The sequence below is a fragment of the Salvia splendens genome, chromosome 2 (genome assembly GCF_004379255.2).
Source record: "Salvia splendens isolate huo1 chromosome 2, SspV2, whole genome shotgun sequence".
Taxonomy (NCBI): domain Eukaryota; kingdom Viridiplantae; phylum Streptophyta; class Magnoliopsida; order Lamiales; family Lamiaceae; genus Salvia; species Salvia splendens.
Window position 1 is genome coordinate 26,285,176 of NC_056033.1, and position 26,508 is coordinate 26,311,683.

The 26,508-nt window shown below is 41.7% G+C and overlaps 1 pseudogene; it reads right to left on the bottom strand.

The window, feature by feature from the left end:
- Positions 1 to 19,672, bottom strand: part of LOC121777198 — a 31,650-nt pseudogene extending 11,978 nt beyond the window's left edge.
- Between the last annotated feature and the right edge of the window lie 6,836 nt (positions 19,673 to 26,508).

A 26,508-nucleotide genomic window follows, 5' to 3' on the forward strand; every position in this document is an offset into this window, starting at 1 on the left:
GCATAGAATAAGATTGTGGTATATATATTTTTATATATTTTTGTTTAGAAATATTTATTTAAATATTATATATATAATCTTATTCGGTTCGACCCTACGATTTTTGATTCCTGGATCCGCCATTGCTCTAAACAAGAATCACTGCAACACATCACATTTTTATCCTAAGTTACTACAACAATGTCCAAAATAATAAAATTAAAAAAAAAAGAGATAGCTTTATCACTCACTTGCATTCTTTCCATTTCACCCCACCAGCCAGTCCCCAGGCGCTGACGTGGAGCGCTTCTCGCACATCCTTCCTATTGAAATACACCTCGTCGTTCCTAGATAAGCAGGGGTTGTACCCTCCCGGCCCCGGCCTCATTCTCCCATTTGCATTGTGTAATTTCTTTTGGACATGGGAAGGTTTATATTAGATACTAAAGTGGAAAATGAGACATTTCAAATAGGACAGATATTATTATACCGTAGTGAGTGAGGCATCGGTTGGCCTAGATACAACGTTATCAGACGAGGAGGTGGTGTTGAGGAGACAAGAAGGGGCGTAGATGTTGTAGATGTCTATCTCGTTGTAATGATCGAACACTAGAGTCATGGCGGCATTCCATGCACCAGACCAGTGTTCGAGCTTGAAATCACACGCTAGTTTCGCCTTATCAAATTCTTCGTCTGATATAACTGCATGGCTCCACACATACTCTAGCAATCCTTTGTAGTCATAGTAGTCGTTCGTCTCCCCCGAGATGTTGTTGTCGAACACTAGCTCGGCAAGCTGAGGCACGTAATGATCGGCATAGCTCTCCCCCGATATGAAGTCGCGGTCTTTAAAATGTGGAAACCTTTCAAGCCATTTTAGTAAAAAGATGTAGGCATCCTTGGGTGAGGGAAACATGTAAATACAGTTAAGTCTCCTCAGCTCAAATGGGAAGCTATTGTTTTGTATATATAATATTCATGAGTGGAGACATTACCCACAAATTTGTCATCTATATTGCTGAAATCAGAGGAAGTGTTGGTGTAGGAGAATCCCACCCCAATTGGAGATTCCACAAATATCACATTTGCTTCTGCAGTATCAAAATCACTCGTATCTTTTTCCCTATGTATCAAATTTGATCTAAAAAAGACTGACCTTTATTCCAATAATATTCATTGAATTCAAGAATGCTTCCTTTTTTAGCAACTCTAAGATGCCCTAACTCCACAGCTGCTCCATATCCAATTGATGAACAACCAGGGCCTTCCCAACATCAACACAAGAAATTAATCCTCTCAAATATAATCAATATGTGTTTATTGTATACATGTATATTTCCTTTGGACCAAAAAGGCACGGGCTTTTCACAATGCCAAACACACATCAGTTCAAGAAAAGATAAGGAAAACTAGAAACCTTCCTACACATGAATATATAAAAGCATATATCACACACACACTATACCTTCTGTTGAAAGGCTTAGATTTTTCATTCAACTAATGATTAACCGTGAATTACAACCATCTATATAGGAGGGAGGCTATACAAAAAAGGTAAGATCTACCCTAATTCTAATTACCTTATTCTCGGTAATTTACAATCAATTCCATATCTTCACAATTATTTGCACTTTGATTTGATTCCATAATCTCCTCACATTAATTTACTTGATTTCTTTCCAACACTCCCCCTCAAGTTAAATAAGGGGATCATCCATACTTAACTTGCCTAATACTTCATGAAAGCTTCTCGAGTCCACAGCCTTGGTCTGAATATCTACCAGTTGATCTTCGGATCTTACAAATGGTAGTTCTACGACTTTTGCTTCTATGTTGTCTTTGATAAAGTGTCGATCTACCTCAACGTGTTTCGTCCGATCATGTTGTACTGGGTTTTCGGATATACTGATGGCTGCCTTATTATCGCAGAACAGTTTGCAGGGTTCTAAGGGCATCAACTCCAACTCGGTCATTAACCGTTTTAGCCACAGAATCTCCGTCAATCCGCTCTTAATTCCCCGAAATTCCGCCTCTGCACTTGACAATGCTACCACTTTTTGTTTCTTGCTTCGCCAAGTAACCAGGTTGCCTCCAACAAATGTAAAGTATCCTACGGTTGACTTTCGATCATTTGGGTTTTCTGCCCAATCTGCATCGGTGTATCCACATATGTCCATGTGTACATGTTTCTCGAACATTACTCCATGTCCTGGTGTTCCCTTCAAGTACCGGACGATTCGTATTGCTGCCTCCCAATGAGCCGCCTGAGGCTTATGCATGAACTGACTCACTACTCCGACTGCATATGCTATATCAGGTCTAGTGTGGGATATGTAGATCAGCTTTCCGACTAAGCGTTGATATCTTGTACGATGAGTGGGTTCTGCTCCTTCTACTATCTGCAAACCATGGTTCTGGACCATAGGGGTGTCTGTCGGCTTGCAGTCCAACATTCCAGTCTCAGCTAACAAGTCAAGAACGTACTTTGACAAATACAGATTTTGCATGTTTTTAAGGACTATATTTGACTTGTTTTAAATGTCAATCATGCAAATTATGTTCTTAAATTGCATATATTATACATTTGGTATTTTTGACGTGTTTGTTGATAAATGATAGAAAAAGATAGAAAAAGGTGAAAAAAATGCCAAAGTGCAGCAGCCTCTGTTCGAGCCCATTCTGCCAGCGATTTTGATGTCCAATCAGTGCTTACTAGAAGTCATTCTCTTCCTCTTCGAAAGAGCTTCGCGTGGATACCTTAAACGTCTCAATCGGAGTTCTGTAGAGAAAGTTATGACCATTCTACGAACATTGCGCAATGCAGTCAAAGCTGGCAGAAATTTGGGCGGAAATTCAAGAAAGATAATAAATTATTAATTTGTGAAACCAAATCTCTCTCCTTTCTTGTAGGGCACGAAAATAACCAAGATTAACCCTTTTTCTAGCCTATAAATACCCACATCTAATTCATAATCTTCATCTCAGAGCCTCCAATCCTTCCCCCTCTACACATTCTTCCGTTCCATCTTCCACACATAATTCATTCATCTTCCATTTGAGCGGAGCTCTGCAGATCCAGGCAAGAGAAGACTGAAGATTGAAGATTCAACCTTGGGTTTTATCAATTTCTTTCATGTCTCGTACTTTAATTGTAGTTTTTACTTGTCTATGAGTAGAACATCTTTTGTACAATTTTTGGTAAAGATATTCAATTGATTTTCCTTGTTAACTCTTGCAGTTATTTGATTTATCCTTGCACTTTCTATATTCAATTGATTAGCTACCTCTTGAATACATGTTAGAGTTGATTAGAGTACTCGGGAGACGAAGAACGTACTTCCTCTGGTTTATGAAGATTCCTCGTCGAGACCTTAGTACTTCTATCCCCAAAAAATACTTCACCAATCCAAGGTTCTTCATCTCAAATTCCGAGAAAAGATTCTGTCTTAACCATTTGATTTCCTCTTCATCATCACCAGTGAGGATCATATCATCAACATAGATAATAAGACATGTGATCTTCCCTTCTCTTTTCTTCAAAAACAGAGTGTGGTCTGAGTTACTCTGTTTGTACCTGTACTTCTTCATTACCTAGGTAAACCTCCCAAACCAGGCACGGGGTGACTGCTTCAACCCATATAACGTCTTCTTAAGTTGGCATATTCTTCCACCTTCAAACTCCGCAGAGAACCCTGGTGGGGCCTCCATATAGATCGGTTTTGAGAGTTCACCATGTAGGAAAGCATTAGTGACATCGAACTGGTGTAGGGGCCAATCCTTATTTGCCGCAATGGAGAAAAGGACCCTGATCGTGTTCATCTTGGCAACCGGGGAAAACATCTCGGCATAATCAACTCCATAGGTTTGCGTGTACCCTTTTGCAACCAGCCTGGCCTTATATCGCTCAATCGACCCATCTGGTCTCCTTTTGATGGTGAAGACCCACCTGCACCCCACGGCTCGCACGCCTTCTGGTCTGGCACACACTTCCCATGTTTTGTTCTTCATCAGCGCTTTCATTTCTACCATCATCGCCTTTCTCCAATGAGGTATTTGCATTGCCTCTTCAGCTGTTTGAGGGATCTCTTCTTCTTCATACAGGGCTGTTGTGAAAGCTCTTGCCATCTCTGTGAGGTTGGCTTTAGCAAGATTTGCCATTGAGTATCTACTTTTACTCCCGATCTTTTCTGGACTGTATCTCTTAGGAGGGACCCCTCGAGTGCTTCGTGGGGGTACAATATATCAGCCAGTGTCCCCATCAATAGCCGTGACTTCATCTGCCTCAGGAAGGTTAGGAGTAATAACCGTACTTTCAGGAATGAGTTCAGAGTTTACCTCGGATATCACTGGAGGGGGATTGATCGGAGGCGTGGTTGGCTGAGGGGGATCCACAGTGAACGTGACCTGCTCGGCGGTAGCGCTAGCTTGTTTTGTTGGTTCCACTTCGGAGTTGCTTGATTGAGGCATCAACCAACTTGGAGGTCCACTTATATCCCTTAGGGAATTCCTACTCTCCCCCTGACCGCTGAGTTGGGTTTGATAGAAGTATTCACACTCAAGGAAGTTACAATTCATAGTAGTGATTATTTTCCTAGAAGATGGATCATAACATCTATACCCCTTCTGATTAATCCCATATCCCAAGAAAACACATTTCACGGCGCATGCCGAAAACTTAGTGCGTTCATGTTTTGGTACATGCACATAGACAGAGCACCCAAAAATCTTTAGCGGAAGAGTAAATGGTTCAGGGACTTTTGTCAATTTTGAGAGAACTTGAAGGGGTGTTTTCATGTGTAGAATCTTTGTAGGAAGACGGTTGACTAAGTATACCGAGGTAGCTACTGCTTCAGGCCAAAGAAATTTCGGAACATTTGAATCAAAAAACAAAGCTCGTGTTATTTCAAGAAGAATTCTATTTTTTCTCTCTGCTACCCCATTTTGTTCCGGTGTATACGGGCAAGTGGTTTGGTGAATTAACCCATTTTTCTTAAAAAAAAATTCCATGTCTTGATTAACAAATTCTCTCCCATTATCTGATCTAAGAACCGAGATAGTTTTGTGAAACTGTATCTGAATCATTTTGAAAAAGATGGTAAATTTTTCGAAAACTTCAGATTTATGTCTCAAAAAATATACCCACGTTATTCTAGTGCAATCATCGACAAACAGAAGAAAGTATTTAAAACCATGATCACTAGTAATAGGCGCAGGGCCCCACACATCAGCATGAACAATGGAAAAAATATTTTTAACACGCATATTACTGGATTTAAAGGATTGTCTATGATTCTTTGCCAAAACACATGACTCACAAGAAATGTCTTTAAGATGAGAAAACTTTGGAAAAAGTAATTTGAAATAACCCACGGAAGGATGACCCATTCGACGGTGCCACAACCAAGCTTCTCTATCAGCAGATCCGTGAGCAAGCATCGTGGCGCCCCCTTGGTGAGCTATCTCATCCACATAATAGAGTCCCTGACGCTCAGTGCCACGCCCAATTATCCTCCTCGTCCTGATATCCTGTAAAACACAGAAATTTGGATGCATCAATAAAGTGCAATTTAGTTCCTTCGTCACGTGACTAATAGACATCAGTTTGTGAGACAGTTTTGGCACATAGAGGCAATTTTTGAGTTTCAGGCTTGGGGATATTTCAATAGTTCCACTCCCATTTACAGATGTCAATTCCCCATCAGCGGTTTGAATTTGGCTTTTCGTTGCATCATTAAAGGTGGTAAAATCCCTCTTATCATAGGTCATAGTATCTGTAGCCCCACAATTAAATATCCACTCACTCCCATCATTAACCCGTAATTTTTCTGCCACGCATGATATATGTGTATTTTCAAGAGGTGCAAAAATTGGGGTCAATAAGCGATTTTTCTAGAGTTGGGGGGTAGGTTTTCGTGTTTTTAACTCTAAGAGGACTCAATTGCACATTAAGTTCAGCATGGGGTTTTTTATGTAATAGTCCAGACTTGGGGGGTAAAAGACAGGATTTATTAGTGTTGGGGGACTTAATAGCAAATAGCAAAGTGGGGTTAGGGATTTTAACCCCTAACCCGTTACCTCCACAATCCCCGCCGCCTCGCCTGAAATCGGCGATCGCCGCCTCCCCGACTGCACCGCCTTTGTTCTCCTGCCGACTATGAGTGTCGGCGGCCTCCTGGTTGCCCGCTCCAGTCGCCGGAAACATTCCTCCCCCACTTTCAGACATTCCGATTGCTAGTCTCACCTTGGCCCTTTGGTTCTCGTCCCACCACTCTGGGAATCCGACAAGGAGGAAGCATGTCTCCTTGGTGTGTTTATGTTTCTCGCAGTGCGAGCACCATAGCTTCGATTTTGGGGTTGGGTGCACCGGTTCGATGCGGTGGTGGTCCACCCCGCTGCTGATTCAGAGCCGCGAATCCAAGTCCGATACCGCCCGATGATGCGACTTCGTTGGTTGCGCTGGCTAGTTCGGTGGAGATTGCCGGCATGATTTTAAGCCGGTCTCCTTCTTTATCCAGCCGTATGCGACCTCGGCTGAGGGCCACGGTCGTTCTTTGAGCACTTCCCGCTTCATCTGATCGTATCTCGGGTTGAGTCCGGTTAGGAACTTGAATAATCGCCGGGTGTCGATGTACTTCCGGAATTGGCTGACCCCTTTGTCGCAACATGTGACCGGTTTCTCTTGACACCGGTCCACATCGATCCATGTCCCGTGTAAGTGCCGCCAATATGTTTCGAGGCTTTGATCTCCTTGTTTGACGTTTTCTACCTTTTCCTCTAGATCGAACAGTAGGAACGGATCGGATGTTCCTTCGAAGGTCACGGCTAAGCTCTTCCATAGAGCCTCTGCCGTTTGGTGATGAGCAAAATCAATGACGACGTCGGTCTCGATGTTGTCTAGTATCCAAGAGAAGACGATTAGATCCGTCTCCTCCCACTTCGTGTAGTCGGCCGCCCCTGGTTCGGGTGGTGGCGGACCGCCGTTGATGTGGCGGAGCACCCTTCTACTCCCAATCTGGATCTTCATCAATCGTGACCATATTGAATAGTTTGTGCCGTTGAGCTTTACGGCAATATTCACGTTTTTGCTGACTCTCAGCTTGTTGTGGTCTGAGATTTTGGGTTTGTCGTCGTCGGCCATGGCTTGTTCTGCCTAAGGTCGAGAGAGGTATATTTCTAGGCTATGATGAAATTTTTCTGAGCCTTTGTTCTGATGCCATGTTGAAAGGCTTAGATTTTTCATTCAACTTATGATTAACCGTGAATTACAACCATCTATATAGGAGGGAGGCTATACAAAAAAAGGTAAGATCTGCCCTAATTCTAATTACCTTATTCTCGGTAATTTACAATCAATTCCATATCTTCACAATTATTTGCACTTTGATTTGATTCCACAATCTCCTCACATTAATTTACTTGTTTTCTTTCCAACACCTTCATTGAGCAAAAAAAGATTGAATTTTTCTCACATAAAAAGGGCAACTTGCAAACACATTTCTTTATCATTATATGCATACATAGTGTTCATTAAAACACACACACACTATACCTTTATTGAGCAAAAAAAAAAGATGGGATTTTTATCACACCAAAAAAAGGGCTACATGCAAACACATTTCTATATCATTATATGCATACATAATGTCCATTAAAACACACACACTTCTATAACATTATATGCATACATATGGAGAGAAAGAGAGACCTCCATTGAACCATAGGAGAAGAGGCCTTTTATGAGGGAGAGATTGGGCCTCAAAGAACCAATAGAAAAGGGCTCTTCCATGAGCTTCATTAACTGTGATGTAACCTGAAAACTGAGACTATTCTATCATTTTCATATTCATGTTTTTGCAGATTTTCAACATTCAATGCTGCAACAAAAGTTAATATGAATAACAAGATCATCTTTGGATTTTTTTCCTCAGTTTTTTTGTATGTGTGAGTGAGAGAGAGAGAATAAAAGGATAGAGTAAGAAGTGAAGTGAAGTGAAGTGATGTGATGTAATAGTAAACCAGGAATTCAAGCTGTGCAGTTTTGGAATTTTTTGATGACAATAATCTAAATTATTGAACGTGAATATTTTCTCTGAAATTTGACAGTTTTTTGTCATATGTTATCCTCACAGATAAATGGTTCATAAAGAGCAGATACAATTAAGGATCCAAATTACTTATTAACAATTACATAATAGTGAACGACAAATAATGAAAAAGTTGACAATAACTAGAGATACATATGATCATTGTCGTTAAAAGTAGCGTCGACAACTCGAAATTGAAGAGCCAACACAGTTATGAATACTTATAATGTTAACTACTATACATATATTATACTATTACATATTTGATTTTCATAATAATCAATTTTTCATAACTATTAGGAGAATTTTCTGTATTGCAAATGCGTGCAATTTAAAACTAATTGCTTGTCTATTTGAAAAAATAAAAACTGTGTGAACGGATATAATTGTGCACAAATTATGGCATTTGTAGGAGTCAAACTCACATCTCTCTGCTGGAAGTCTAAAGTGTCAGCCACTTGCGCTAACAGATCTATATTTATTTTTTGTCAAACAACCTAATAAATATATATAGTAAGCCCAGGTGTGCCAGTGTTTATATAGGAATGTTAATCTTGACATGTGACTTGTTTAAATTTTTTAAGAGGGTGTGGTGATTAATTTTGAATGACTCATGTTCAAATGATTACATTGTGGATTTTATTGCAAGCTCATATGCATGGTATCTCATAAAGGAAAGATCAAATCAGAAAGAAATTAAGCACAATGGTTCTTCTTTTAACTAAATGTATTATTGCTAAAATTACGTAAATTCATTTTTAGAATAAAGAGCGATAGACAATAATACTGAAAGTTGACTATAATTTGATGGACAAAAGAGTACTTACAATATATGCGTTGAAGATAATAATTTTGTGGTGGTCCAATAGCCAACATTTTTTACTGGCAACAAGTTTGTTTTGTCGAATGTGCTGGAAAAATAAAATTTGGGTTTTGTGTTTTCAAATTGCAAGAAACAAGAGATATGCAAACGGTTTGTCTTTTTATTTGTAATGACTTATTAACCACACCTTTTTCTCTTCACTTTGTTGGTCTTGTTTTAAACTTGTCATGAATACACAGTCATGCTCTTTTTATCTTCAGTTATAATGTTAAATAAACGAGTGTCACACGTGAACCACATACATTATGCTACAAAATCAAGAATTTGAGGTAACAAGCATTAGCATTGTCTCAACAAATGTTCGATTCATGCTCAAATAGGTTGGCCTCATCTCTGAATGTGAGTTGCAAATATTGCCCAAGATACATTCGCTCGCGTGGAAGATCACATCCAAAATCGATATTCGGATTTATTTTGTACTACATATTACTCCCTCTTGCCATAAAAATATGGTCTTTTGGGGGCGACATTAGTTATAATACGAAATTACTTTAAGTATAAAACAACAAAAAGAAAAGTAATTGAATGGTGTTTGTAGACCGTGATTATTAGTAGTGTAATATGTGGTAAAAAGATTTCCATAAAAATAGAAAGTGAACTAATTTAGTAGGATAGACTAAAATAGCAAAAGAAGATTATTTTTTAGGGATATAGGAGTAGGTGACAAACCATATCCAAAAGTAAAAGGCAGATTAAGAAACATTTAAATCTTAATTACCTTTTTTCTATTAAAGAAAAATGCTCAAGCAAAAAAAATGGCCGAGCCGAAAAAGTACATCAAAAATAGCGAGCCAAAAAAATACATAAAAAAACCAAATAAAAGAAGGAAACAAACATAACAACACCAACCTCCACAAAACCACCAACACTCTCCAAAGTCACAAACTCCAAAAACCTACCAAAACAACAAAACACACCACCCAAAACCCTCAACGGCTCAACCCACACAACAGAACCTAAAAAACAAACAAACAACAAACACAAGCTCACCCAGAAAGCACAAAAAATAACAAGAAAACAAGCCAACACCAAAAGGTAGCCACAAGTAGAGGTAGGCAAGTGATGGAGTACGTACTAAACAAGCCCAACAGCAGTAAAGCCCATCAGCCTAAAGCCCAAGAAAGAGTATCAGTTCGGCATGACTAAAGAGTATCAGAGTTCAGTTCGGCACAACCAAAGAGTTCGGCCCCAGCCTACAGCTCGGTAAAAGCCAACCAATCAAACTCTGCTCTCAGGTCGGCATCAAGCTCTCAGATCGGCAAAAGCTGCTCGGCCATAATTCAGCAGTTCGGTCTCAGTATTCGACCGAACTAGGAGATAGTGGACTCATGCAGGATTTCCACCTCCACCACCCACGATCTATTTAGTGGTGTCAAGCAGTCATTAACTCATGCAGGATAGTGGACCCATGCAAGATCGCCACGATCTCCACGACATCCACTACCTAGTAAATGGCTGCATGCCACGATCTAGGTTCAATGTATAAATAGAACCTAGATCAGATAGATAAAAGAAGTTCTAAATAGACTCTCTCGCTTTCTAGAGATAAAATACAAAATATCAAGTCTGTATTGTAAGCTGTAAGAAAACAGATCAAGCAATACAACTCTGCCCTCATTTCTTCCCGTGGACGTAGATTTACCTCAGTAAATCGAACCACGTAAAAATCTGTGTCGTGATCTGCATCTTCCTGCATTCACTAACATCAGAAATTCGCCGATTCATCACTGGCGCCGTCTGTGGGAAACAGAGAACCAAATTTGTGATAAAGCGAATTTTTGACCCTTTTTCCACCCCAAAAAAAAAAAATGCATACCAGATCACATAACACCCATAATACCGTTCGTGATAACCGTGAGGAAGCTAGTCCAGCTCGCAGGTCTGAAAAACGGCCTCGGGAGACATCTACCTCCGGTTCTCACGAAGAAGGAACAAGCCACTCCAGGAGTCATCGCACCGAGTCTTCCCAGCAGCCCGATTTAAATGAAGCTGTCAAGCTGTTCTTGGCCGAGAAGCAGGAGGAGTTCTTAACCTTCCTGCAGAAGAGCCAACAGCCGGAGAAGACAACGACGGATTCTCCCTCCTCATCTAGGCATGAAAGTCACTACCGCAGTAGTGACGTGTCTTCCAGGAGAAAGAATCCTCAACCCCGACATGTTCCTGTTCTTCCTCGGTACCGGAACCACAGGAGAACTCCATCTCCTCCGTACCGAAGAGATGTCGGGTTCGCCATGTACGGAGCATTAAAGACTCCGTTCTCGGACGATATCACCCGAACTCCTTTGCCGCGGAACTACCGAACTCCGTCGATAACCTATGACGGACTCGTGGATCCTCATGATTTCTTGGGACGCTATCAATATAACATGGCGAACCAGGGTCTCAATGAGGTCCATATGTGTAAGCTGTTCCCCGAGCTGCTCATCGGGAACGCCAGAAGGTGGTTCGACAGCCTTCCTCAAGGCAGCATTAGATCCTACCGAGATCTAATGGATGCTTTCCACAGGAGGTTCTTTCAGAAAGCGGAAGCCCGGATCACTTCGGCTCAGCTGCTTTCTATTCGTCAAGGTCGCGACGAAAAAATCAGCGACTTTATGACAAGATTCCACAAGGAATGCCTGCAAGTAGACGATCTCAACGATCTGCTTGTCATCTCGGCATTCCAAAATGGAATCCTGCCTGGAGCTCTCTACAGGAAGCTCGTTGAGTGCGGTCCGCAGACAGCTCAGGAAATGTGGGACATTGTGGACCAGTACTCCCGGGCCGATGAGGCAGACCGTCGCAAACGGTCGTTAGACAGCTCATCGTCCCGAGGAGACAGAAGGAAGCCCGATCATAGCGATCAGGGACATCCTCGCCGGACTCCATTTGAAAGAATTCAAAGGGCTCCGGTGCAAGACAGATTGGGACCCCCGTCTCAATCCCGAGAAGCCGCCCGCTCAGTTCGTACCGCTGAACAAGTCAAGAGCGGAAATTTTCGAACTACATTCCGATATGTTCGAAAGACCAAAGCGGATGACGAAATCAGCCGCGCGGCGACCTCAGGATCAATATTGCTCCTTCCATCAAACCCACGGTCACGATACCGAGGAGTGCCGAGATTTGGCTGCAGGTATTGATGTTCTTGTGAAAACAGGAACGTTAAAAAAATACCAAAGCAAGCAGCCGAAAAAGAACAAAAGACAGAGAGGTGCGAACTGCAATCCTCAGGATCCGAAAAGGCATGAGGATCCCGAAGACGACGACGAGCCGCAATATGATGGAGTAATCCAGACTATTGATGCTCTCCCTGCCGGGAAGACTAAGTCGTCCCTAAAAGCAGAACGCAGAGGTTCCAATCAAGAGGAGCCAACACATAAAAGGCTGAAGAAAGACGAAGTGATTACATTTTCAGATGCCGATCCTGTCCCAGCCATCTCTCCTCACCAAGACGCTATTGTCATTCAAGCCGGAGTGGCAAACAAACTGGTCCACAGAGTATTTGTGGATACAGGAGCGTCAGTCAGCATTCTTTTTAAAGAATGTTTCGATAAAATGGAAGTGGATCCAGCTCGGCTCAGTCCGGCTCCACTTCCTCTGAAAAGTTTCGCCCAGGAGGACACCCGCCCTGAAGGTATTATCAGCCTTCCGATCACGGTGGGAAAAGCGCCTACAAGCTCCAATACGATGATCGAGTTCTTTGTGGTGAAAGCTCGGTCCCCGTACAACATCATCCTGGGGAGAGACTGGCTCAACACAGTTCGGGCCGTTTGCTCTACTTATCACCTCACCATCAAGATCCCCACTAAAGGTGGGATAGCGGTCATCCGAGGTGATCAAAAGAGAGCAAAAGAATGTCTGCAGGTTGCGCTTAAAAGTGCCGAGCAATCAGTTCGGCACCATCAAGCATAGCAATCACAGCAACCGGAGTCAGAGGCAAGCAAGATGACCGAAGTCACTTCAGAGCCGAACTCAATGACCGTTCAGTTATACGAAGATGATCCATCCAGAGTGGTCAAGATCGGCTTCGCAGGAACGCCTCTACTCCGGGAAAAGACCATTCAGCTCCTCAAGGAGTACAAAGATGTCTTTGCATGGTCTCCATTGGACATGACCGGAGTGCCCCCCGAGGTAATCACTCATCGGTTAAATATTGATCCTTCAATCCGGCCAGTAAAACAGAAGCAAAGACTCTTTGCGGCAGAAAGAAGCCAAGTCATCCATGACGAAGTCCGCCAATTACTAAAAGCGGATGTACTATTCGAGGTGAAATATCCTTCTTGGGTGGCTAATCCTGTGATGATCAAGAAAAAAGAAGGAGGATGGCGGATGTGCATAGATTTTACCGATCTAAACAAGCACTGTCCTAAAGATTGCTATCCCCTTCCGAATATAGATAAAAAAGTAGAAGCTTTGATCGGCTTCGAAATTTTCTGTTTTCTTGATTTATACAAAGGATATCACCAAGTGTTGATGGATGAGAGTGACGCTCCGAAAACAGCTTTCATTACCGATTTCGGCATTTTCGCTTATAAAAAGATGCCATTCGGTTTAAAGAATGCCGGAGCCACTTATCAAAGGATGGTAGACAAGCTTTTTCGGCACCTAATCGGAAAACAGGTTGAAGTGTATGTCGACGACATAGTTGTCAAAAGCAAAAGCACTTCGGAGTATGAAGACAACCTCAAATCCACTCTCAACGTGCTCCGAAAAGCCAACCTCAAACTCAACCCCCAAAAATGTACCTTTTTGGTAGATTCGGGAAAGTTTCTGGGTTGTTTGGTTTCAAAGGACGGACTCAAGGCAAACCCCTCAAAAGTTCAAGTCGTTCAGAACATGGCAATGCCGAAGTCCATACATGACGTGCAAAGGCTAACCGGATGTCTAGCCGCACTGAATCGATTCCTTTCCCAAGCAGCCGAAAAGCAACTACCGTTCTTCAAGGTGTTGAAAAAGGCACCAAAGTTCGAGTGGGGAGCCGAGCAGAAAAAGGCCTTTGACGAGCTCAAAAGTTATCTAGCCGAGCTTCCTATTCTCTCTGCTCCAACCGAAGCCGAAGTAATTTTCTTATACTTAGCGGCATCCGATCAAACCATTAGCGCGGTGCTTGTACGAGAAGAAGGCCTAAAGCAGTTTCCCATCTACTTTACAAGCCGAGCATTAAGAGGTCCAGAAACAAGGTATCAACCTCTGGAAAAAATTGCTCTGGCGTTAGTAAATGCAGCAAGGAGACTGCGGCCATACTTCTATGCTCACAAGGTATGCGTCTTAACCGATCTGCCTCTTCGGCAAGTTTTGACCAAGCCAGAAGCATCAGGCAGAATCGCCAAATGGGCCATAGAGCTGGGAGAACACTCAATCGAGTACCTACCTCGAAAAGCCATCAAGGGACAAGCCTTGGCAGATTTTCTTGCAGAGGCCAAGTTCGATCAAGCAATCCCTGTCATTGCCGAACAGAAAAATTCTGCCAATGCCGAACTAGCACAGCCCTTGGAATCCGAAGTAGAGCCGCCAGACTGCTGGAGCGGATTCGTAGATGGAGCTTCAAACAAGATGGGAAGTGGAGCTGGTATTTTACTCGTCGCTCCCGACGGACACGAGGTAACCTACTCACTTCGGTTCCTATTCCCCACTACTAATAATGAAGCCGAGTACGAAGCCCTCCTGGCCGGACTCCAGTTAGCGCAAAGTCTGCTCGTCAAATCTCTCAAAGTCCATTGTGATTCACAAGTCATAGTAAATCACATGTTGAGTACAAGTGAAGCTCGTGACGAGAGAATGAAGAAGTATTTGGACAAAGCGCAAAGCATCAGCCGAAGTTTCTCCTATTTTCGGATAATCCGCGTTCCCAGAGCGGAAAATAGCCGAGCAGATACCTTAAGTAAGTTGGCCTCAGATCCGAGCTCAAAGGCGGAAGAATTAATGCATCGAAGCATTGATGAAGCCGAGGTACATTCAGTGTCCAGCTCGCCGAACTGGATGACGCCGATCTTGCAGTATCTGGATCAAGGACAATTGCCCGAGGATAAGAGAGAAGCTCGGAAGATCACGTGCCGAGCACTTCGGTACGAACTTCATGAAGGAGTCCTCTTTAGAAAGTCTTACCTCCAGCCGTTATTGCGGTGCGTAGGACCAGAAGAGACGGACTACATCCTCAGAGAAGTTCATGAAGGATCGTGCGGCAGCCACATCGGAGCTAGAGCTTTAGCTAAAAAAGTTCTAAGATGGGGATATTATTGGCCAACCTTGGTACAAGAAGCAGTGCAGCTCGTCAAGACATGCCCGAAGTGCCAAATCCATGCAAATATCCCAAGGATGCCGCAGACCGATCTATTCACTATGCAAAGCCCTTGGCCTTTCATGCAATGGGGCATAGACATAGTGGGACCACTTCCTCAAGCTCCTCGGCAAATGAAATTCCTAATCGTTGCCGTGGACTACTTTACGAAGTGGGTGGAAGCTGAACCATTAGCTACGATAACGAGCTCGAAGGCATTGGATTTCGTCTGGAAGAACATAGTGTGCCGATTTGGCATACCCCACATCCTCATCTCGGATAACGGGACTCAGTTCACCGACAAGACGTTCAAGAATTGGTGCCAAGAGCTGAATATTCAACAGCGGTTCACTTCAGTCTCTCATCCACAAGCAAACGGACAAACGGAGGTAACAAATCGTATCCTGGTGAAAGGGTTAAAAGCTCGGTTAGAACAAGCCAAAGGACAATGGGTAGAAAATCTCCCTCAAGTCCTATGGTCCTACCGAACTACACCCACAACCTCCAACGGTGAAACTCCGTACAGTCTGGTGTACGGCACTGAAGCCGTAATTCCGGTGGAGATCGGCGTACCCAGTCCCCGAACTCTAAATTTCTCCTCAGAAATGAATGACGACGGACTGAGAGCCGAGCTAGATCTTGCCGAAGAAAGAAGAGAATTGGCATGCATAAAAGCAGCCAAGTACAAGGAGCAAGTAGCCCGGTATTACAACCAAAGGGTGAAGAAGCTGCAATTTCAAGTGGGAGATCTCGTCTTGAGAAACAACGAAGTAAGCCGAGCAGAAAAGCTGGGCAAGCTCGAACCCACATGGGAAGGTCCGTATCGGGTGTCAGAAGTCCTCGGCAAAGGGTCTTACAAATTGGCTCACATGTCAGGAGAACAGGTACCCCGAACATGGCACATTTCCAACCTCAAAAAGTTCCATTTGTAAGAGACAGTCCGGTCAGTCAGTCTTGAGTCCTGTTCAGTCAATGTGCTTTATTTGGTTTACTTGGTCTTTATTTGTCTCTGTGCGTTTTTGTGTGTTTTGTCTGTCTCTGTGCGTGTCGTCTCTTACAAATGGTACTGAGGTATCTTGTTCTTCGAAGGCTGATCCCCTTCTTAGAACATATACAAGCCAACAATTGCGAGTCAAAGCTTCTACAGAAGATACAAGACCACAATTCAGCTTAAACAAGCAGTTCACGAGCTGCAACAAGCCAACGATTGTGAGTCAAAGCTTCTACAGAAGATACAAGACCACAATTCAGCTTAAACAAGCAGTTCGTCTGAAACGAGCTGCAATAAGCCAACGATTGTGAAGTCCAAGCTTCTAAAGAGGATACAAGACCACAATTCGGCTTAAAAATCAAGCACTTCGTCTGAAACGAACTGCAACGAAAGTCCGATTCTCGCGATAAAACTTGCCTGAATTAGGACAAGGGAAAGTCCGATCCACGCGATAAAACTCGCCGAATTAGGACAAGGGAAAGTCCGATCCCCAAATTAGGACAACGGAAAGTTCGATCCGAGCGATAAACCTCGCCAAATTAGGACGCAAACCAAGTCCGGTCAAAGAAGAGTTCACTTCATCAGACCGAGGACAAACATCAACTTACCCCGTACCTTTATCCAGAATGCCGAAGTGATTCACTTCGCTTTCCGGGGGGGGTAGTGATGGAGTACGTACTAAACAAGCCCAACAGCAGTAAAGCCCATCAGCCTAAAGCCCAAGAAAGAGTATCAGTTCGGCATGACTAAAGAGTATCAGAGTTCAGTTCGGCACAACCAAAGAGTTCGGCCCCAGCCTACAGCTCGGTAAAAGCCAACCAATCAAACTCTGCTCTCAGGTCGGCATCAAGCTCTCAGATCGGCAAAAGCTGCTCGGCCATAATTCAGCAGTTCGGTCTCAGTATTCGACCGAACTAGGAGATAGTGGACTCATGCAGGATTTCCACCTCCACCACCCACGATCTATTTAGTGGTGTCAAGCAGTCATTAACTCATGCAGGATAGTGGACCCATGCAAGATCGCCACGATCTCCACGACATCCACTACCTAGTAAATGGCTGCATGCCACGATCTAGGTTCAATGTATAAATAGAACCTAGATCAGATAGATAAAAGAAGTTCTAAATAGACTCTCTCGCTTTCTAGAGATAAAATACAAAATATCAAGTCTGTATTGTAAGCTGTAAGAAAACAGATCAAGCAATACAACTCTGCCCTCATTTCTTCCCGTGGACGTAGATTTACCTCAGTAAATCGAACCACGTAAAAATCTGTGTCGTGATCTGCATCTTCCTGCATTCACTAACATCAGAAATTCGCCGATTCATCAGCAAACAACACCTCAAGGGCACTCACCTTATCAGTCGAATCTCCTGCCGCCACGAAACCTGGCTACCTCCTTTCATCCAATTTTCAAGACGACAAAAAAGTCGCTTCTTCTCAACCTCCCAAATGGGGTTTATATTTTGAAAGACAACCTTATTGCGAATGTTCCATATAGACCATGATATGACATAGAACATGATTGTCCAAATTCTCTTTTCAAGATCTCTAAAGCCAGGAGAGAAGACATGCCTTCGGTTGATTAGGGAGACACATGGAGATGATCTTAATTACCTTCCCAGTTTTTTGATCAAATTGTTTAAAACTATTCTTTATATTTGTAAATTGTTGCCATTATTGGGCTTGTAATGCAGATACTTACACAAAGTTCACATTTTTGAGAGGATTATAATACCAAAAGTGTCCGAGGGAAAGTGATGCAAGACCAAATCTGTTGCATGTTTCTTATGAACAAATCTATGCAACGGAACGCACGACCTAGGATACCTTGACAATTCGAAATAAATTTGAAAATCAATCCTAAGGCTCGAGACAACTTCTAAAAATTTGTATGAATGGTAACAATCTGGAAAAGACGAAATATGGGTGGGAATGGCGTGGACTATAAATGGGAATACATTAAGCGAATGACGCGAAAATCGAATATGAACGTTCAATTGATAAGTCGATAAATTATTCCAAAACGAGCACGATGCTACGAGATTTTAGAATAGGGAAATCAAGAGTAAAATCTCAACAACAAACTAAACCTTTATTACAATAATATGCCTGATTAATCGACAATGGTTGGCCTATTTTTAGGTTAATTAAATACTCGACTAAAACTATACAAAATTTGAAAGAGACAAACTCAGAAACAAATCCTAATTCCTAAGAACAATGAATCAAATCTTCTAAGCTTAATCTCTCAAGGAGACGCACACGAAAAAAAGATAGACTCTAAACAAAATATTCTCGATACACTCCAAAAGAAATAAAATTCCTAAACCTAAAGTTTTTATTTGTTCATCGCCTCTTGGCCTCATCTCATAACATGCATGGCAGTTCTTATCGGCCCAATGAGCTCTTCCTTCTCCATCTCAAGAGTTCGATCCACTCCATTTGGGTTCCTATCAAGTGTTGTTTCGAACTTAAGACAAGGATTGTGATACGATCATATCTATCATATATCTTAGGATCTTCTAATTATTTAGTTTTCCCTTATTCACCATATCTTTCCCATATTTGTTTAGATATTTGTTTCTTGTTCATTAAGTTAGAGTAGTAGTATTCTAGTATTATAAATAGGAGAGCTTGTTATCATTCTAATCAATAATTCAATGAATATATTATTTTCCACAAACTTGTCTTGAGTAACAAGAATATCATATTTCGTTTCCAAATTGTTGTTCATCGGAGAACGTCCGAAAATCAGCAATTCGTGAGCTTTCCTTCGAGCACGTCGAAGGTTCGATCACCTTATCTCTCCGAGAAGTTAGCTAACCGGCCTCGTTACGGAGAACGTCCGTAACAACTGGTGCTTTCATCTCGTGCTCATCCTCCGTCTTCGTTCATCCGTATCCCCCAAATTATTTCCCAGCCCCCGTCGAAAAAAAAAAGAAAAACAAAAGAAAGAAAAACAATCAGCCGCAGCTCCACCACCACGGCCACACCTAATCCTCCATATTCTTTCATCCCGAAACTCATCATTATCTGTGAAAACGAAATCTAATGGAGTCCGAAGTGCCGGTGACTGAAACACTGCAATTGGGGCCGACGCGTCAGCGGAATATCGGCGAGATTGGAGGTAGGCCTCAATCGACGGACCCGATCACGCTAGGGTTTGAGCAATTGAACGCGCGCTTCGATAAGATGGATCGCCGGGTCGCAAACTTGGAACGACGCGCTGATTGGGACAAGCGGCATCGGCGTTACACCCAGCCTACGTACCGGCGGCCACAACACCACCAGTCGGACAGGTACACACCGTCGCCTCCATATCAGCCGGATAGACGCCGCCCGTACCACCTCCACCAAACTCGTTATCAACTGCCCGAGCACTATCATCCCTTCGACTATGGACCGCCACCAACGTACAGGGGGTTCCCGCTTCGTCAATTTCTGCAGCTGCAGAATGAGCCTTCTCGCCAACCATCCTGTTGGGACCCGCCGGGCGCTGGGGTGTCGATGGGTAACCTGGATTATGAAGAGATCGCATCTATATATTACCCTGATTATGATTGTGACTCTGTTGGATATGGTGAGGACGCTGATGTCCACCACGACCCATCTAGCAACTCACAACTAACTGTCATTGTTGTCCCGCCACCACCACCACAACGCTCGTCATCTTGCTTGAGCATGACAAGCCACTGCCGTGCAGCAGCGTCACTGCCCGCTGTAGCTGCTGTCCCATCTTCGAATCTGCCCCCAACAGTTCCGTCTTGCAGCCCCGACGATGACAGCGGAGGGGAAGGCGGATTGTTAGATGAACTGCCTCCACCAGCTATGATCTCTCCGCCGTGCAGCCCCTATATCAGTGGAGAGGAAGAAACATTGTTAGATGGCGACGATGAGGTTGATTCCATTGAGGAAGTGAAGAAGGTCGTCGCATCTCTCGACGCTGCTCGAATGACATCTCCCGATGTTGTTGAGAATTGTTTTAGTGAAAATGTTGGTGCTTATCTATGTGCATTAGTTGGAAATAAAGTTGCACCATCCTTTCCAATACATTTGAAGGAGATTGCCTTTATCTATGGGGATTTGCATGTTATGGATGCTACACGTCTGAATCCTCGATCAACATCGCTCGACACCGATGCGAGGTTGATCCCTCCGCGCAATGACACGTCATGTTTGGGCATTCTTGGAAGCATGGACAAGCTTTTCGTTTTGGCATGGAATTTTGCCGACAACATTGGGTCTCCTTTGTTGATTTTTGACAAAGGTGAAGAAGGGGGACGTTCAGCTGTTCGATATGGGTTTGATCCAGGAGGAGACGCCTCGCCAAAGCGTTTGCTTTCAACTCTCGTCGTTGCTTTATGGTTCCCACCTTGAGGACAAGGTGGATTTCAACCGTGGGGGAGTTGATACGATCATATCTATCATATATCTTAGGATCTTCTAATTATTTAGTTTTCCCTTATTCACCATATCTTTCCCATATTTGTTTAGATATTTGTTTCTTGTTCATTAAGTTAGAGTAGTAGTATTCTAGTATTATAAATAGGAGAGCTTGTTATCATTCTAATCAATAATTCAATGAATATATTATTTTCCACAAACTTGTCTTGAGTAACAAGAATATCATATTTCGTTTCCAAATTGTTGTTCATCGGAGAACGTCCGAAAATCAGCAATTCGTGAGCTTTCCTTCGAGCACGTCGAAGGTTCGATCACCTTATCTCTCCGAGAAGTTAGCTAACCGGCCTCGTTACGGAGAACGTCCGTAACAGATTGCATCAGAAAGTAAGGTGGGTGAACTAGTGCACTACAAAAAACTTGTCTTTCAAGGACACAAAAATTGAGACACTGTTACTAGCGTTTGAATTTTTTTTAAAATAACCATAATTAAGGATGCAAAAGAAAGTGTCCCTAAATTGAAGACAAATTATCACAATCTTTAGCTTTTTAAGGACGCTTTTATTTGTGTCTCCTAATTTTAGTTGGGACGCCAACAATGAAGACATTTTATGAAGCGTTGGTGGTATATAGTTAGACACACAAGTTAATTAGTGTCCTTAATAACATTAAAAAGCAGTCATTAGCTGTTTTTTTGTTGGAGTGGTGGCGGAATCCATACAAAGCTTCAAAAGGAGTCATCTTGATGCCGAGGTGGAATGTGGTGTTTTACCAATATTTGTCAAAGAAAGCCTTTACATCCAAGAGGGGGGTACTCTCTCATATTGATGAAACAATCGACCATGTGTGTTTGGTCTTTAGTTTGAATATGGTGTTGAGCTATGTTAAGGAATGCCTTCCTCAACGTCAAAATATCGAACACAATCAAGAAACGAGTGCCGTCGTCGTCGAGCGCCTAAGAGATTTGGGTCGGCGATGACTTCCGGCGGAGGGTTGCTGAGCGCGAGAGAGGTTCTCGTCGGCAGCGATAAAGAGAATTTCTTGATGCACAATTAATTGAGCCAAATAAATGATCATTCATATATTCATTGACTAACTATTATGAAAGACTCCACACATATTTATAATATGTGTGGATACAAAATGATATGCTAAATCCCTATAATATCTAAACAAATTAAACAACTAAAGATAGCTATGAATCAAAAGATAACTAAATAAAAGATATGGAAGATAAAATACATCTAAACTAAAGAAGGACTCGTATCAACTCCCCCTCGGTTAAAATCCACCTTGTCCTCAAGGTGGGAACCACGAAGCAAAAAGGAGAGTTGAAAGCAGAAGCTTCGGCGAGGCAACTCCTCCTGGATCAAACACACACCGAACAGATGAACGTCTCCCTTCTTCACTTCCATAAAAAATCAACAAAGGAGACCCAACTTTGTCGGAAAAATTCCTTGCTAAATCAAAAAGCTTGTCCACGCCTCCCAGAATGCCCAAGCATGGCATGTCATTACTTGGAGGGATCAACCTTGCATCTTTGTCGAGCGATGTTGATCGATGATTCATACTTGGAACATCACCGACATTCAAATCCACATAGACACAAGCAATTACGGGCAAATCGGTGTAAGCACCATCTCCTTTCTTGCCCCAACAATTTCCAACAACATTTTTGGATGACACTTGAACAACATTGAGTGAGACGATTATCTTCTCCACTTCACCAATAGAACCATCCTCCTCTTTATCTTCTAGCAATGTCTCCTCCTTTTCACCAATCTTCTCATCATATACCCCAACGAGCACTTGCGGTGGCTCACTGTCGTTCTTGACAATCCCTTTGTTCTTGAGGAACTCTCCAGGGGACTCGTTGTTTTGAACATCAAGAGGAGCGCCATCATTGTGAACATCGGTAATGTCATGGGGAACATCATCACCGAATACTATCGTGGGAGTATTATCAGTTTTCTCTTCGGCTAAATTCTCATCTTGAATGTTCTCCTCAAACTCCTCCCTATCATCCGCATAACAGAGAATGCGTTGTTTACACATATGTCCCATCACCCATTTCTCGGGACAGTGCCAGCAGAGACCCAACCTGGACCGTTCTGACTTCTCCGCCTGGGAGACTCGTATTAGCGGCAGGCGTGGCTGCTCCGGAGTTTGACTGGTCACACGTGCGGGCTGACTGTACAGGTCCCTCGTTGGCTTTTCGGTGGAGTAGCGGGGCTGGTAAGAGGCGGGCTGGACTCGCGCTCTCACCTCCTCCCGAGGGCGAGGTCGGTCCCGGCACGTCTCCGAGCGTCGGGGACGGTCAATGGTCAGGTAGCCGCGGTCCTGCTGTTGCGCCGGTGGGTCCCAACACGTTGGGTGGTGCCGCTGCGTTGCGGTTGTCGGGTAGCGATCAAACCCTAATTGGGTCTAATGATCTTCGCAATCAGATAGGTGGCCACCCCTCTCGATGTAGCCATCGAGGTGTCGGGACCAAGCGTCTTGCGCGCGATCGCGGTACCCGATGGGCTAGTATCTCGGCCGTGGGCGACGATCAGGTGGATCCAAGTGGTGTGAGACGTAGGGTGATTCTGGATCGGAGGGTCGGAGGGTCCCAAGTGGTTACACGGCGAGGTTGGGCCGGCTGGTAGGGACGGAATGACTGTGTGGCCTGAGGGAAGTCGTATTGACGACGGCGATAGCCGCCGTAGTCGTATGACATGTTGACATACTGAGGCGTGGCTGTGGTGGTTAATGATCGTCTGACTTCGACGCGGCACGCGGGAATCCTTCCCGTCGGGCGTTGCAGAAGTAGTGTTGTCCTGCTGCTAGAGCTCGGCGGACAGGCGGGACTCGACAACCAAAGCAGTTGCTGTGCGTGGAATGTTTTCCGTCGGGCAGCGGTGTAGCTTCGGTTCGAGATGGTGGGATGATCAACTCTCAATGAGAGCACCAGTTGTTAAGGAATGCCTTCCTCAACGTCAAAATATCGAACACAATCAAGAAACGAGTGTCGTCGTCGTCGAGCGCCCAAGAGATTTTGGTCGGCGATGACTTCTGGCGGAGGGTTGCTGAGCGCGAGAGAGGTTCTCGTCGGCAGCGATAAAGAGAATTTCTTGATGCACAATTAATTGAGCCAAATAAATGATCATTCATATATTCATTGACTAACTATTATCAAAGACTCCACACATATTTATAATATGTGTGGATACAAAATGATATGATAAATCCCTATAATATCTAAACAAATTAAACAACTAAAGATAGCTATGAATCAAAAGATAACTAAATAAAAGATATGGAAGATAAAATACATCTAAACTAAAGAAGGACTCGTATCAAGCTACTCATATGGCATATGTTTAGCAACCCCAAAAAACAGGGTGCACTGACAAATGTGGGCCATTCTTTTCATGTGATATTCACAAAGGATTTGAATTGAAGGAAGAATTCATTGAGAAGAATGGAAGCATTGGAGAAAGAATAATTAATTTTTTTGAGAAGAGAAGCTGTTCATTATATTTGGTGGAATGTGAAGATTTGAAGGGATTCTGGCCTGATGTAAAGGAAGAAATTTGATGATTAATGATATTTGAGTCATCTACTTTTACCAAAACATCTGGCCATCCCCAGGTTGATGGTGATAGCTTCTTGAGACTTGAAATACTCTCATGGAATTACGTTGACGCTTGCTCCCAAATTCGCCCACTTGACCATCTCCTATTGAGCAGTGGATGAATGATGAATTGGCTGAGATCTCTTTGTTTCACACCTCTTTCACTGCAACTGCAGTGTATGAGATCCTCGGGCTTAAGCTTCCTCCCCGTTGAGTTCAATATTACGCTGGAGATATTCATTAATTATTCTTTGGAATTAATATACTATTGTTTTAGGGAATTAATATATTGTGGTGATATAAAACTATATATCCCCTAAATTTTCAACCTATCTACTTACTGCTTGCTTTGAATTCTAAAAATTATTGAGGTTAGTTTACATACGTCGCTAAGAATGCTCAAATTTTTTTAATGCCTTTCTAACTTGTGTTGGTTTTTGGACTTTTTGTATCTAATATAAGCCATTTTCATTATTTGTATGGGTGGAAAATTCAGAATATCATATCTTGATTGAAATTTTATGTTGAATATTGAAATTGCATAAATTAATTGTTAATGTTAGCTTAATGAATTGCTATTTAACTTAGTAAAATAATATTATATCCGTCCATAAAAAATAGTCACATTTTATCATTTTGAAATATTTACAAAAAATAGTCACATTTCTAAAACTAGAAACATTTTCTATCATACTTTACCCACTGTTCACATTTGTGTCATACTTAACCTACTTTTTCTCTGTATCTCTCTTACTTTATCTATTTTTCTCTTCTCTCTTATTTTACCAATTTTCTCATTAAAACTCATATCATCCACAAACAGGACTACTATTTTTCGTGGACGGAGCGAATATATTAGTATGAGCTATAGACGCGCCTAAGAGTCACTATTATCCAATAAATTGTACTCTCACTGTCCCTCATTAAGAGTCCTATTTTGCCATTTTCATTCGTCCCTCATTAATAGTCATATTTCACTTTTACCATAAATGGTAAATATGTCACATATTTTACCATTTATTCTACATTTTATTATAAAACTAATATACGTATATTTCACTAACTTATACGTATATTTCACTAATATATGTATGTTTCACTAACTTATTCAATTTATTTTTCTTTACCTTTTTAAAAATTCGTGCTCAAATCAAATATGACTCTTATTATGGAAATGAGGTAATAGGTTATTATTCCTTAGGTGTTTGCCATTTACTCCATTTAGTCTCCAATATTATAAATTTTGGGAAATTTTAATATTTTTATGATTTTTAAAGTAGTTTACAAAAATTATATAAGACTTTGTAGTAAATGTTCCACGAAATAAATTTTTCATCGTTATAAGAGATAAGTTCATGACTTTTATGACTAAATTTTAAGTTCATGGAACATATGGTATTCATTTCACATTTAATTTTTTTTTGTCATACTCAAAATTATATAATCAAATATTTTATATATTTTACTATATTATTCCTGATACATTACCATATTCATTCATCTCTAATTAATAAGTATCGCACTAATACTATCTGGTAAATTTAATCCAATGTATATACATGCAATTAGCCTTCATCTAAACCATATAGAAGAGGGAACATCTTTTTTGGTCCACGAACTTTGCCAAAATATCATTTTAGGTCCGTGAACTTTGAAAATATCATTTGAGGTTCACCAACTATAGATTAATATCATTTGAAGTATTTTTTACTATTTCCAAATTTTTTTGGACGAAAATACCCTCAATACATTAAAATGTATATATTTTTAATAAATTTATCATACACTCATATTTTTTTATAAATATCTGTGCAATATATTTTTGACAAATTTTCTAAATATAATTTGACATTAAATATTATCACTTAATTTTGTGACATGCAAGTAAAAGTGCTTCTTCAATTTTTTATATTAATTTTTTTTTAAAATTGAATAAATAACTTTTCTTTAATAATAAAAAATTGAATAAAGATCTCTTCTTGCATGTCACAAAATTAAATGATAATATTGAAGGTCAAATTATATTTAGAAAATTTGTCAAAAATATATTGTAAAGATATTTAAAAAAAATATGAGTATATGATAAATTTATTAAAAATATACACGTATTGAGGGTATTTTCGTCAAAAAAAACTTGAAAATAGTAAAATGTATTTCAAATGATATTAACTCATAGTTGATGGACCTTAAATGATATTTTCAAAGTTCACGGACTAAAATGATACTTTGGTAAAGTTCGTGGAAAAAAAAAAGATGTTTCCTCATTTTACAATGCGAACAAGATTCGTCATCGTGTA